The sequence below is a fragment of the Phacochoerus africanus genome, chromosome 9 (assembly GCF_016906955.1).
Source record: "Phacochoerus africanus isolate WHEZ1 chromosome 9, ROS_Pafr_v1, whole genome shotgun sequence".
Lineage (NCBI taxonomy): Eukaryota > Metazoa > Chordata > Mammalia > Artiodactyla > Suidae > Phacochoerus > Phacochoerus africanus.
The window spans coordinates 592,348-605,457 of NC_062552.1; the positions used below are offsets into that span (position 1 = coordinate 592,348).

General features: G+C 56.8%; 1 long non-coding RNA gene across 1 annotated transcript; it reads right to left on the minus strand.

Moving 5' to 3' along the window:
- Window positions 1-7,843: 7,843 nt before the first annotated feature.
- On the minus strand, window positions 7,844-10,755 carry LOC125135862 (uncharacterized). Its single transcript, XR_007137067.1, has 3 exons — window positions 10,683-10,755; window positions 9,782-9,925; window positions 7,844-8,974 (listed from the first exon to the last, which is right to left on the minus strand). It is a non-coding gene; the product is annotated as an uncharacterized LOC125135862 (long non-coding RNA).
- Window positions 10,756-13,110: the final 2,355 nt, after the last annotated feature.

Here is a 13,110-nt window from a genome sequence, read left to right on the forward strand (position 1 = left end):
TCTTCCAGATCAGAAGCCACAACCACGGCCACGGGCCAGCCCCAGCCCCAGCCCCACGGTCCCTGCCTCTGAGTTTCCTTGGAAACGTGTTGTCTGCTGGGGGCGGGGAGCCTCCGCAGAGACACAGCCGAAAACCCACGCTCTCTGATCCTTTCCAGAGAAAGTTTGCCGCCCTGTCCCCGACCTATGCTGAGTAAAAGCAAAGTTCTGGAACTTTCTTCTTTGTGACTAAGCCCGCTTTGGGCTGGAAGTTTGCGGGAGTGGCAGGTGTGGAGTTAAGAAAATGTTATCAGAAGCCATTCCCTCGATCAACACTGGGGCTTTCTTAGATAAGCTGCGAGTTTATCCCAGGCTCCCCCGGGATCTGGCGCTTTGCTGGGTGGGTGCGGCCTCTGCTCAACTCTGCCACAGTGGCCGAGGCCACAGGGAGGGAGGGAGGCCGGGGCGTGGGTGCAGCTCGCCGCCCACCCTGCTGGCGGCAGGTCCACAAATAGCGGGCGGCTCTAGTCCCCGCAACAAGGGGCAGAAGCCCAGGAGAAGATGGGGTGCTGAGCGGAGTCTGAACCAGGGGTGAGTCCTGAGCCGTCGGAAAGGGGCGGCGAGAGAGCCTTCAGCTCCAGGCTCAGGGAGGGCGTTTCTTCCCGTGACCAGCACGTGCATCACCCAATTTGAGAATGGCCCCACAAGCCATCAGTGCAGCAGAGAGAACCACGCACTTCGCATGTCCCGGGATGGAAGGAACCTTGAGTCTGCTGGCAGCTGGGATCCGAGGGCGTTCGATGCTCACGGGGACTTTGCCGAGGTCTGTCACTCCCGTGTCACTGTAGGAGGCACGTGGGGACAGTTCCGTGAGGAGAAACACACCTCAGTGCAGGCCAAGCAGCGGTCCTTTGAAGGCAGACGGGTGGCCCTGCGGTCTGGGCCAGACGCAGCTCCTGCTGAGGAGACTCGGGGAGAAAGCGCGTCCCTTGCCGTGAACCAGCCTTGGAGGAAAGCGGTTCATTGAATTGATGTTGATCCCTGCTTCCCAGGTCGCCGGCTCCCGTCTCAGTGCTGCGTCCGACGCTCACAGGCCTTTAAAAGGTATACACTGTCCCTCTGCCAAACTCACCTGAGTGGCTTAAGAACGGTCTCCCTGAGGGGGATGCCTCTGTTCTTTAGATCTGGAGGCTGTCTGCCTGGTCCCAGCTAGAGGCCGCTTCACCCCTCTCTTAAACCCAGCAGGTGCCTGAAGGTCAGCCCTCAGCTCATGCCCCTGGAAAGGCCTGGGGCGAAACAGCTCAGCCCACTCTCTGGAAAAGCCCAAAAGTCATCACGTTTCTCCTCTGGGGCTACGTCCACACACGTGTGTTTTATGCAAGGGGAGCGTTTGTCCAGCAGGACCGGCAACCCAGTCGAGGGCGCCTTATCTCATACGAAAGCCCCGCTCGCCGACTGTGTCGAAAGCAGAATGTCCCCCTGTATCCTGATGTGGAAAACGCTGATTAAATACAAGCAAGAAACAGGATGAGCAGCACGTGTCCAATAACCCAGAGGAGACAGACACGGAAGAGACCGTGCAAAGGCAGCAAATTAAAGCGTGATGGCAAGAAGGGGGCCAGACTCCACAAGCATGATTTCCCCCAGTGAAGCCCCTGAAAAGGACGGCACACTCCTGCCCCCGCGGGCCCAGGGAGCCGTCAGCTTGGGGGTGGATGCGGGATTCCCAGGGCCTCCTGGAACCCCCGCAGGGTGGGGCCACCGCCTTCCTCTCCTGCTCGTGTCTACGGAGGCCGTGGGGTTTTATGTGTTTCTGAATCTGCCCCCGTGTGGGGGAGAGGGGATGCTGGGAAGGACAAGCCCCCCCATGTGACCACCCCTTCCCCCCCGCTTCACTGGCCGCCCTGCCTGGACCCTGGGCCACACCTGGGGGAGGTTCACCTGGGTGGGAGGGTGGGGGTCACCTGGAGCCAGGCAGCCTGCACGGGGCTTGACCTGACCTGACCCGAACTGCCCACTGCTGCCAGCCTGCCGGGCAGCCCTACAGCACACCGGCTTCGGGGAGCACCCACAGCAACCTGGATCTGGTGGCTGCAGCCCCTCCTGTGTCCTCTTAACTCTTTTTTTTTTTGTCTTTTTGCCTTTTCTTGAGCCAATCCCACGGCATATGGCGGTTCCCAGGCTAGGGGTCTAATCGGAGCTGTAGCCACCAGCCTACGCCACAGCCACAGCAACGAGGGATCCGAGCCGCATCTGTGACCCACACCACAGCTCATGGCAACGCCCGATCCTTAACCCACTGAGCAAGGCCAGGGATGGAACCGGCAACCTCATGGTTCGTAGTCGGATTTGTTAACCACTGCCCACGACGGGAACTCCTCTTAGCTCTTTTAAGGTGGTTTGGTGCCTCTTCCGAGGAAGCCGGGTGGAGACATCCAGATAACAGATGCTGGCCCTGCTGTGCACCTGTTACAAGCGCCAGGGCCAAGGGGAGCAGCCAGCCAGCCACCCAGGCCTGGTCACCTGCCCCAGGGCCCTGGGCCGCAGCCCCTCCTGAGCTGAGGAAGGTGGCGCCTTGAGTTCCTGTGTCAGACTCTTCAGACCGTGCAGTTCTGACAGATACCAGGACAAGGGGGACTGGGGGAGAGGGGACCAAGCCCCGTGGACAAGGGACAATATTTACCTCCACTATCGTGAGAGATTAGCCGGTCCCAGTGCTCCGATGTGCTGATCGCTCAAGGGCTTAACTCTATTCTTTAAATAGCAAACACCAGTGTGAACTGGTTTTGCGAAAGCGTTTGTGTGAAAACCGGCTCTGCCTTGAAAGCTCTGGCCAAGAGCCTTCCAGCTCCAAAGCCGGCGACGGGAGGCCTCAGCGCAGGGGTCATGGACTGTCCGAGTCCCCAGCCCCGCGAGGCCCAGGCCCACGGCCCCGCCCTCGGCCTCAGTCCACCTTCCACCACTGTGGCCCCGGTGAAGCCACGCGGAGGGGGGTGGCATCCCGGAATCCCTCCCTCTGCCCCCCTCATGCTTCTCTGACGTCCTCTCCTTCCGGACCTGTTAAAACACTGCGCCTTTGGGCTTAGAGAGATTTCAGACACAGGACCTCTAAAACCAAGGGGGTCCAGAGCGATAAAAGCTATGGCCGGCTGGTACTCTGCACAGACCATGTCACCACCACAGAGACAGGTCAACCTGACTGAACGATGGGTTTCCTCTGGATTTGCTTTACCGCCTGTTGCAGACAGTTCCGCATTGTGTGGTGTGAGCACAGGGCTTGGCGGAAGAGGGCGTCGGCTCTGATACCAAGAGGGCCGTGCTGCCATCCCAGAAAGGGGGAGTCTTCCCCCAAAGTCCACGTCACGTGAAACACACGGAGACACGAGACAGCAGGCTGAGAAAGCTGAGGTGCTCTGGGCAGCAGATCCCTCAAATTCGTCTGCAGGTTTTTGAAGCCTTGACACTGCAGCTGACACCCGATTTTCTGTGAAACGTCAACACACACAGTTTCTGACAAAGAGAGCCTTAGACCAGGCACAAACCTGCAGATTGCTGGCTCAGCCCACCAAGGCGACAGGTCCAAGGAGCCAGGCGGCGGGAGCAGGGGTCCCGGGTCCTAACCCTGCAACCCCCCTCACAGCACCGGTTGCCTTGCAGGTGGTGACAGGCCAGTGCCCTGACCCACAGCTCCACAGCCTTCCTGCTGCAGCTGGCTTTGCAGCACCGGCCACTCGCTTTCATTGGGGTTTATTTTATTTAGTGCATTTCTCATTTCTCTTCTGTGGGTGTTTTGCTTTAGTGCTTCCCCCAGACACCACCATTAGCAAATCATGACAAGGTGGAGAATATTTTCTCATGGAAACAATGATAAAATCAAGCGTTGTCTTTCTAATCAGGGACGTAGCGTCACACAGCCCAGGTACAAGAGCAACCGCATTCTTAAGGCGGAGATTAAACAACCACAAACCTTTCAAATGGTTTTCATCTCTCTAAGCCTCAATTACCCCATCTGTAAAAGAGGTTTAATGGAGGGGCCATCTGGTATCACTGAAGGATTAGGATTCGTGAGGTTGGGCGAGCAAAGCCCTGGGCAGCGCCTGGCTCGTGGGAAGCAGCCACCGAGCGCAAGGGTCACCTGCAGGCGCTCTGCCCGCTGTGGGTCCTGATCCTCACAACAGTCTAGCCCCATTTTCAAAACGAGAAACAGAGCCCGGGAGACGCTCAGCGGGTTGTCCAAGGAGGTGCCAGGACGCGGCCCGCTGGCGTTGCCACCCGGACTCTGGAATCAGCGTCTGAGAGCTTGACTCCCGTGTGCAAGCAGGTGACGGGAACACCTGACGTCACGGTATCGTTTCCTTAAACAGAAGAGGTTCCCGCGCATCGCGAGAGCACGACGCGCACACTTCGGGGCTCATTTCCGAAGCACCGACTCCGACGTGAGCGGAGCCCAGCAGAGCGGGCCCTGTCGATCGCAGCTTTGGCTCCAAACTGGTGGCTTCCTCAGGAGGACCTTTTCTCGTATGTGACCCTATTATTATGACACGTGGTCCAGCAACGTCTGCCTTGCTTCCTCGTTTCTGAATACATTTCCGATGTGTCATAAATCGTCTGAAAGTGTCCTGTGGGGTCGGTGTTCCAACCCTCTGCCGTTGGGAAGGGCATCTGAGCCGGTGTTTTGCTGCTGAGAAAGCACATTTCTTAAATTACGGAAGATGAACAGTGTCCCGAAAAGGGCGGAGGATGCACTGAAGCAGCCCCCACCCCCACCCCGGCCCCTCAGCCCCCGGGGCTGGATGACTTCACGTCATTAAAACTCCATGAGAACAGGGATGGAGGGGAAATTCCTTAACCTGAAAATCATCTCTCTGAACACCACGCAATGAAAGGCAGGCTTCACACGCTGTTTCTTTAAAGCTGGCGACGTCCAGAGAAGCGTGTCCACTTTGCCTCGTGTGGCCTGTGTTGCTCAGACCTGGAGGCCCAGCTCCAGGGACAGAGGTAGAGGAAGGCACGGACTGTCCCTTCCCTGTGTGGAGGCGGCGGGGGCTCTGCTGCTGTCAGTTCCTAGGCGCTGGCGTGTTTGCTGGTGGACATGGTTTGATGACAGCTACGGCCACATGGGCAGAGCCAGGCAGAGTCCCGTGGGTGCTGGGTGGCCGCAGGATCCCAGGTACCACGGAGGGGCCACCCCAGTGGACATAGTCACTGCGCTCTGGGCCACGGCGCACCCCCACGACACACCCCCATGGCACCCCCACAGGACCCAAGTGTCTCTGGCTGTCCGCTCGTGCCTAAGGGCATTGCCAGTGCCCTTCCAAACTCAGCTAAGCCCCGTAACCATGGACTCCATGGACACTCTGGGGGCTGGACTTTCCTGTACAAAGACCGCACTTTCAGCAAAAATCCGGGCTGGGAGCCCAGCCTCTGGGGATGAGCCCACCCAGGATGGGGGCTTCGCTCTGCCATCTCCCACCCCGGAGAAGGCTGCTGCAGAAAGGCCAGGGTCCCGGTCTTTGTCAGCAGCACGGACCAGCCCCTTCGTCCACCAGGACGGGACATGCCGGCCCGTTTGTAACCGAGGGCGAGTGAGAGCTGGGACTCCCCCGGGAGGCCGGCCAGCCTCCGCCTTAACACACCCAGGCGAGGTTACTCAGCTCATACAATCTCAGAACTGTGTATTTCCTTGTTATTTAGCAACTTGCAAAAATCTCTAGTAATGCTTTTCTACCTTGATTCAAGCTCGTTGTGCTAACAGTCCCACGCCAGCTTCCGCCTCTTCAGAATCTGCCGAGGCTGCCTCCCTAGGGCGCAGGGGCCCTGCCAGGAATTCCCAGGGGAGACCCCCACCACGACCCCACATCTGGAACAAGAGCAGGTGTGGGTGCTGCTCTTTGCATGGAAAGGGCTCCTTTGTGCCTCCTGCCCCTGGGATCTCTCCTTCCTGGTCCTGCTCAGGCAGCCTTGCCGTCAGCGCCCACTCTGCAGTCAGCACCCCTCGGTGGGGGACCCCGCCAGCCCCCAACCCTGGACACAGGTGGCCTCTCAGCTCAGCCCCTGGCGAGCCCTAGAAGCTCCCCAGCCTCTCCGCAAGCTCAGCGCGACACTCAGGACGGGACGGCAGGGTCCTCACCCACATTTCCGGAACCGAAGATCCTTCCTGAGACTCATTCTTGAAAGTCAGGCATGACTCAGTGCTTTTCACCTTCTGCCTCTCTTCTCTCTAACATGTTTCCGAAGGCTGACTCGCCCCCAAACAAGCACAGCCCCGGGGCACTAGCCACCTGGCGGGAGGAGACTCAGCCCCGGGCAAATCCGACACAGCAGTTTAGACCCAGGCTGCACCAGCGCCACAACCCCAAGAGTCATGACCCCTTCAGGCCAGAACCCACCCAGTGCCTCCCACCGGGCGTCTTCTTCTCGCTCCTCCAAAGGCAAATAGTAAAAAAAATTCCTAAAAAGTGATTACAGATGGTTCCTCCCCAAATCCCAGAGCAAGCTGATGGCAGGATCGGCTTTTCATACTTCTCTCAACAAAGCGCTGTCGCCGGCCCCACTCTCACGTCCCTCCCCACACGTGTGTGGTGTGAGTGTGTACATGCATGCATTACACACGTGCCACACCCGGCTGCACATGTGTGCACACCCACAAATACACACAATGCACACACACACACCTGTCTAAACCCGTGACCTGGGAACTCCAAAACTACCCGGGTTTCTTACACCTGCTACTTTCTCTGCTGTGTGTCTTCCGTCAGCCATTCATCATAAGCATATCTATCAGGTGCCGCTGTCCCGGGCACAGCCGGGGTTGGGAAAACAAATGAAATCAACTGTTGAGCACCTGCTGTTTGCTGGGCTGTGTCCTGGGTGCTTCTCCTGCATGTTAGCTCACTATTGCCCTGCAAGGAGGATTGTGAGCCCATTGGACAGACGAGGAAGTGGAATCTTGCTGAGAAAACAAACCTGCTGTGTGACTTGGAGCTGCAACCACTGGCTCAGAGGCTTTGCTCTTTTCACGTCGGGGGCTAACCTTCCACTCAAACCAGACCAAGCAGCTGGCACCTCTGCGAAGCCGTCACTGACCACCCCCCCCAACCCTGACTCCCCTGCTCTGTTCTGTGATGGCCGAGCTCCCGTGATGGTCACCTGCTGACACGCCTGTGCCTCCAGGTACAGACCGGGACCTACTCCTCCTGACACAGTCAGGGCTCAGCGTGGGTACAGGTCAGGCTAGAATTAGAGTTCTTACATTCCTGAGCAAACGCTCCCTCTGGCCACGTCCGGTCCTTGAGCCTCAATGGGGAGCCCCGTCCCAGACGGGGGCAATGGGCTACAGGTTGTACAGACAGAGGCTGGACGTCCTGCTCTGACCTGTCCCCCTCTCACCACCGCGCTTGACAAGAAGCATCTGAAAACGCCAGGTCACGTCCCAGCTGGGATACTCCAACCAGGGCCCTGGCGGGGCGCCTCTTAGACTCTGAATGCAAAGTCTACCATGATGCCGCTTCTCTAAACCACAGTTAAAGTTTAGTTCTCAACATCGAAACGGATCCGGCTTAGGTAGATGCACGTCTAAAACCCTTTCAAAGGTTCCAAACCCTAATCTTCTTAGAATGCGCGTTTCCTCCAACCCCCCACCCCTGCCATGACTCAGCAGATAAGGGGCAATGGAGGCAACTGCATACTACACGCTTCCTGGGCACCAGGCGCTTCCCCTCGTTCTCCAGGCCCCTCTTTCTTCCTTTAGCCAGAAACCTGCAGGTTGGGTATAAGCCTCGTCAGCACCTTACACGGGAGGACGCACATCTCTGGAAGCGAAGGGCCAAGGCCGCACGTGCTGATTCTAGAGTCCCTTCTTTATTTCTTTAATTTCTCGTTTACGTAGGTAGTAATTCACCCAGCTCGAAAATCAAAATAATCTGACAGTGCAGAGGGTTGCTCCCTCTGGTTTCCTGCCTTCTCCCTGCACCACCAACCCCACTTCCAGCCCAGAGGCCACACTTTCTATTAGTTTCTGGAGCATCCTTTTTGAGGATTCTTTAATCAGTGCAAGAACGCGGGCAAACGAGTCCCTCATGCTCCCTTGTTACACAAAGGCCGGTGCTGCACACCGGCTGTCCCTACCCCGCCAGACTCCCCACCTCGGCGCCTGAATGCTTGCTCGCCCCTTAGATGGCACCTCCTCGGACGCACCACCACGTGGGCGCCCAGTCCCAGCGCGAGCTCGCTTGTTTCCTTTGGCTTCTTCGTGGTGTTGCTATGAATAACCGTGATGCCCATCTTCTCCTGGGTGCTGGCAAACTTTCAGAAGAGCGTTGCCACATCGGAAGACTAGTATTTTCCCAGTTTTCTAGATGTGGACAAAAGTCCCTCTATATTAACCAACCGGTTTGCACACCTTCCCACGATTTGAGTAAAAGCAGGAAAAGGAGTGATTTTCGTAGGGCCTCTCCATCAGAAAGTGCTGAAATGTGCTTGAATCTGCCCGTTTCACAGGGGCCCCACATCTCTCGTGCTGCTTGAGGCCAAGAGGCTTCTCCCCTGCACCTCTTAAGTCACTGCCCCGTGAGCTGGGCTGTGCACATCCCCGCCTACCTGTTGGGCTTCGTCGTGAGGAAGAGTCTGGGGTATTCTTTAACCGTGTGGGTAGAGTGACTCCAAGAGAACGGGACGACCATGTAGGTAAAGGGAATTTATGGGTAAAGATGACATTTATATTTATGCTATAACTATGACATTTTATCATAACAGTTTTGGATGAAAGTATAAAATTTTCCTGATTACTTTTAACTAATCTCTGTTCAGCAAATAAAATAATTCCTCTTGAGTGACCTACAAGCTCCAGGCTATTGGTTATTCATTTTAGAAAAAAAATTTAGGGACGATAATGTAAAATGGAATGATTGAGATGAAGATTCAGACCCAAGAATTTCCTAAATGGCAGGTGCACCCTTTGTTCTTAGGAGGCTTCATCCGGGCTCCGCTCAATGACCTTTTCAATAAAGAGGAAACAAAGGAAAATCAAAAGCTTTTGGCACCATTCCAAAGCACATGCAATTTATATTTAGTGTCTATGTATTTCCCCAGGTTTCTCAAGCATGGCATGGTTTTTCATTTTTAAAGCTCTCGCAAACTCATCACCAGCCAGCAGACCGTCTCCTTGGAGGCAGGATGAAACCGTTGCCCGTAGCAACCACCCCAGCCCTCCCATTTACACCTGCAGCCCTCAGATCTCAGGCAAATTGGGGTCTTGGATTGCAGGTGCTCAGAGCTATAGACACACTCTAACTCCGACCCTGGTGTAGCCTTAATTCAGGAGTTAATCTCCCTGGCCTGGGAGGAGGGGGCTGAGGGCAGGGTCTGGGATGCTGGCCCAGAGCTAGAGCCCTACCCTTGGCCACAGGACCTCGGACACAGACACGAAGGCTTAGGGCCACCTGCCAGGTCAGGATGGGCAAACCTCTATGGTCACTCGGCCGTAAAAAGCTGGCGGAGCCAGGACACTGCTCGTAAAGGGGCATACTCACAGGCCACGTGTAGTCAGGCCAGACGCAGAAAGTTTCCAGGGTCTAAGGCTTTGGGGGGACGTTCTAGAGCCCCCAGGGCCCACCCACAGATCAGACTCCAAGGCCTCCAGTTGATGGGGCCCCTGGTCCATCCAGTTCCGGCATAAGCCTCCCTGCTAGAGGATTTGAGGGTGTGAGGGATGTGACACTGCTTATTTGTGACCTTGAGATGACTGACTAGCGTGGCACAGCCACAGGACTTGAAAGAAGTTGGTCACAGCCCTTCAACTTACCATTGAAAGTAAACCCGAGTCGCCCCAAGTCCTCTTTGCTGAGAGCTGGGGGCTGGGCCACACCAGGCTCATGTAGACCCACGCCGGGCCCGTCTACGCATGGGGTCCAAGAGGGGGTCACGCATCGCCGAGCCCCAGAGGGTCCTGCATGAGCCAATCAGAGGGCGTGGTCTGGTGCAGGTGGAGGGACCAGGGCCCCGAACCCTCAGAACCACGGGTGGGGGGTGGGACCCTTACACCGGCCAGTCCCTCAGGACGCGATGGACCAAGAACACGTCTGCTGCCGGGGCTACTTCGTCCCTTTGAACCTGAACTGCAAGCCTAGCCTTTCACAGAACCTGCGCTGTGCTGCCCGTGAGGGACTTGAAGCCCCCTCCCAGGACAGCCAACGGAGTCTGAAGACAGCTGACCGGGTGTGGCTTGAGGACAGAGGCTCAAGTTCAAGAGGCAGCTTTGACCTCAGCAGGGCTGGAGCCGCCCTCCCAGCCGCCCTGCCCTGGCCCTGTCTCCCTCTCCTCCCTCTCCTCCTTCTCCCCCTCCTTCCCTCCAACCCCCCACCCCAGGCACCCGCCCCCGCAAGACACTGGCCCAGCTCCCCCCTCCCCAGCGGACAAGGGGGATGAACCCTTGCATCGAGGGTGTATCCTCAGCCTCTGCTCTCGAAACTCGAAGCATCGTCTGCTGGGGGGAGGGGTGCGTGAGCCCAGCAGGTTCATAGGAACTGCTCGGGTCACCCACGAGCAGCACGTGACATCATCTCGCTGCTCCAGAGACACGTGGCCGTTTCCTCCCACTCGGGTTCCTGGCAGCCCCACTGTGGAAAAGGACGAGTCTGCGAACCCCCAGCCCAGAGCCAGCCTGGGGCCTGCCCCCCCGGGTGACACATTCATGGGCGACTCACCCGCTGTCCCTGAGCCTGGAGAGGCCTCTCACGTGGCTGCCTCGTGACCCACTTCTGAACATCTGTGTTAGTTTTTCTTTCTTTTCTTTCTTTTTTTTTTTTTAAAAAAAAAAAAAACCTGTTTGGCCACAGTTTGGAGCAATGAGAGGTTTCTCACTGTGTCCTGAGGCTGAATTCCTGTTCCGATTGCAGCGCAAAAGGTCCCGCACTGTGGCCTCTCCTAAGAAAATGTCCTTTCGTGGAGTTCCGGTGGTGGCTCAGCGGTAACAACGCCAGCTAGTACCCATGAGGACGAGGGTTCGATCCCTGGCCCCGCTCAGTGAGTTAAGGATCCTGCATTGCTGTGGCTGTGGTGGAGGCCGGCAGCTGTAGCTCCGATTCGACCCCTAGCCTACGAACCTCCATGTGCCACAGGTGCGGCCCTAAAAAAAAAAGGAAAAAAAGAAAATATCCTTTCTCCCCCAAGCCTAGAACCTCTAGTGCAGAGTGAACCCTAGGGTCACAGTCTGTTTGAAGGGAGGAAAATTCGCACCCACAGCCCAACAGTCCCGCACACTCATGCACAAACTCACACACACACACATTCACACTCACTTACACCCAATACTCTCAAGCAGCCCCTTACACACAGCCCCCCACCCCTCGGGACCTAATCTGGAATAAGGGTCTCCTGGAAGGGCCTGGTCCCCTCTCCCCACCTCCAGCCTCCACTCTGGCCCCCATCTGACCCCATTTCCTCGGAGACACTCAGCCTCTCCGTGGTCACTGGGCTCCAGTAGAATTTCCCAGGTTCCGGAAACAGGCAGGGGGCCTTGACCTGGCTGCCTCGGCAGAGCCCCCAGGAGCTGCTCTGACTGCGGGTTTCTTCTGGTCACAGTGTCCCCCTGGCCCTGACTGGTCTCCTAATTCGGTCAGTGTTGAGGACTCACGGCTGTTGGGGTCCCAGTGCTGGGGTTAACACGGCTGTCGGGGTCCCCTGCAGGCAGAGCTGGCTGCTCCGCGTCCAGCATTACACACGTTCTCAGGGCCCCACCGCACCATCCCCCACCGGGTCTGGCACCTAATTACTGGTCTGGTCACCAGGAAAGGTGGAGTCCCGAGGAAGCAGAGGGGACTCACGCAGCCTGGGCCTCTGACCTGTCTTCAAGCAGATGAGAGGTGCTGGGTGGGCCCAGGGGCGACCAGGGGCTTGGGGAGCCTGGCATCGCCCACCCAGAAGCCCCGGCTCCCAGTCAGGGATGTGCTTCCTTCCTGAGTTTGGGCCACCGCTTCCTGCGCCTTTGCGTGTCCCGGGACGTCTTGTTGACGGTTGGACATTTTGCATAAAATAGGGCAGGAATTCGGGTTATGACTTTTCCCAAGGGGGCTGCTGTTGTTACTGTTCTTTGTTTGTGTCTTTAGTCACCTCATTGTGTGGCCTGACGTGTCTCTGCTGAAGCTTTTTCCTTTCTTTTGACTTTTCTGTGGGCCAGCTGCCTGGGAGCTGCGTGCCTGCCTGGCTCTGCTGTTCCAGGGTTGACAGCCCTGGCGACGGCTCCCTCCGGAGGCTGGCGTGTGGGCCGGGCCATCGCCACAGCTCAGGCCGGGCACCCACTGGCCCTCAGCTGCCCGTGCGGGGCCTCTTCTTTCTCCTGAGTGTCCTCAGCCTGCGCCCCCCCGCCAGGCACCTGTCCCGAGGACACTGGGTCAGAAGCACCACACCCCCCCCAGCCGTATCGTGGCCAGTGTTTGCCCCCCACCCCAGGCAGAGAGTGGAGGGAAGAAATGCTTGAGTAGAAGCAGAATCCCAGCCACAGCCTTCAGGGGCCCGCCGCGAGCATCACAATCCGAGACCGGCAGGTCCGTCGCCATAAAGACGCACGCAGCCGCCGAGCAGCGCAGGACTGGGCTTCTCCTTTGACTAATGGGGAAGGCGACCCTAGCTGTCTGTGCAAACGTTTTAAGATAGAGACTGAGACCTCCCTTACCATTTGAATCCCAGCCCCCGAAGTAAACGAATCATCCAGCATTTTTACGCTTTTGCAGAGCACGGAGGCTGTGTGGGCACTTTGGCTCATTAACCTCCTCCTGACTTTTTAAGTTAAAAGGTATTAGTTTATATTATCACTTAACATCTTATTTAAAATGTCTTTACTCACGCGATCGTTCTACTCCCCACCCAGCACGACGCTGCAGCTTGCAATTATTTGCCCATTCTTTTCTGTTTGAACTTTAAGCAGATAGCAGGGAAGATCACAAAGCAAAATTGTTCTAAACGTTCCTTTAAAATAGCTTTTGTTTATTATTAGTGCTGGGGAAGTTCCTAATTAATACAAACAAGCCTCTAACTAACAATGGGTCAAGAGTTTAACTATTAGGCTAGGTGTTTTTACTGGGTTCAAAATAGCATTTTACAATGTAAAAGGAAAAAGTAAGACATTTTGCTTTT